The sequence below is a fragment of the Saccopteryx leptura genome, chromosome 4 (assembly GCF_036850995.1).
Source record: "Saccopteryx leptura isolate mSacLep1 chromosome 4, mSacLep1_pri_phased_curated, whole genome shotgun sequence".
In the NCBI taxonomy this organism is placed as follows: Eukaryota; Metazoa; Chordata; class Mammalia; order Chiroptera; family Emballonuridae; genus Saccopteryx; species Saccopteryx leptura.
The window spans coordinates 219,867,745-219,868,759 of record NC_089506.1 but is presented as its reverse complement, the minus strand read 5'-3'; the positions used below and the strand labels follow the sequence as shown (position 1 = coordinate 219,868,759).

The 1,015-nt window shown below is 55.3% G+C and overlaps 1 non-coding gene across 1 annotated transcript; it reads right to left on the bottom strand.

Moving 5' to 3' along the window:
• Positions 1 to 401: 401 nt before the first annotated feature.
• TRNAN-GUU (transfer RNA asparagine (anticodon GUU)) lies at positions 402 to 477 on the bottom strand. The gene has a single exon. It is a non-coding gene; the product is annotated as a tRNA-Asn (tRNA).
• Between the last annotated feature and the right edge of the window lie 538 nt (positions 478 to 1,015).

Sequence of the window (1,015 nt, the reverse complement as noted above, 5' to 3'; positions counted from 1 at the left end):
TCTCTAAGGCAAAGTCAAAATGTTGTCCTGTCATCCATGTGGCTTCAAATCTGGCCCTTCTAGCTTCTCTTCCTGCCTTCCTTCTTCCCTCCTTTCTTTCTTTCTTTCTTTTTTTTTGTATTTTTCTGAAGTGAGAAGCAGGGAGACAGAGAGACAGACTCTTGCAGGCGCCTGACTGGGATCCACCCGGCATGCCCACCAGGGGGCGATGCTCTGCCCCTCTGGGGCGTTGCTCTGTTGCGACCAGAGCCATTCTAGTGCCTGGGGCAGAGGCCATGGAGCCATCCTCAGCACCCGGGCCATCTTTGCTCCAATGGAGCCTCGGCTGCGGGAGGGGAAGAGAGAGACAGAGAGGAAGGAGAGGGGGAGGGGTGGAGAAGCAGATGGGCGCTTCTCCTGTGTGTCCTGACCGGGAATCGAACCCGGGACTCCTGCACAACAGGCCGATGCTCTACCACTGAGCCAACCGGCCAGGGCCCTCCCTCCTTTTTTTCTTCCTTCCTTCCTCCCCTCCTTGTTGCTTTCTTCTGTCTTCCACTTTTTTTTTTTCCTAGTTGCAGAAAGTCTAAATACGTTTTCATCACAAATACCCACATGCGTGTGTGTCTGTTTAATGCAGAGGTATACAAAACACAAAGTGACAACCCCCCTTTTCCTGCCCCTCCGCCCCCCCCTCCGCGGGCCCCGCCCGCCCGAGCCAGGCCTTGCTGTCAGTGCCTCCTCCCAGCTAGTCCCTGTGCATCCTGCGTCAATCCCTGTCTCTCTGTTCCTGTCTCTCCTGCGGGTCCTGCACCCACGTCTGCATACCTCGACGCCTAGATCTCGGTGGGTGACCGTGGGTTCTTTTTAACAACACGGTTGACGCTTGTGCTTTGCCAGATGGTGTTCTTTGAACAGCCACAGCAGTCACGCTGTGAAGAAGGAACTGCCTCTTACTTTCTGACTTAACTCTGCGTGGGGAAGACATTCCCAGATCAACACGTAAAGACCGAAGTCGCCGGTGTGCCAGCGGCAC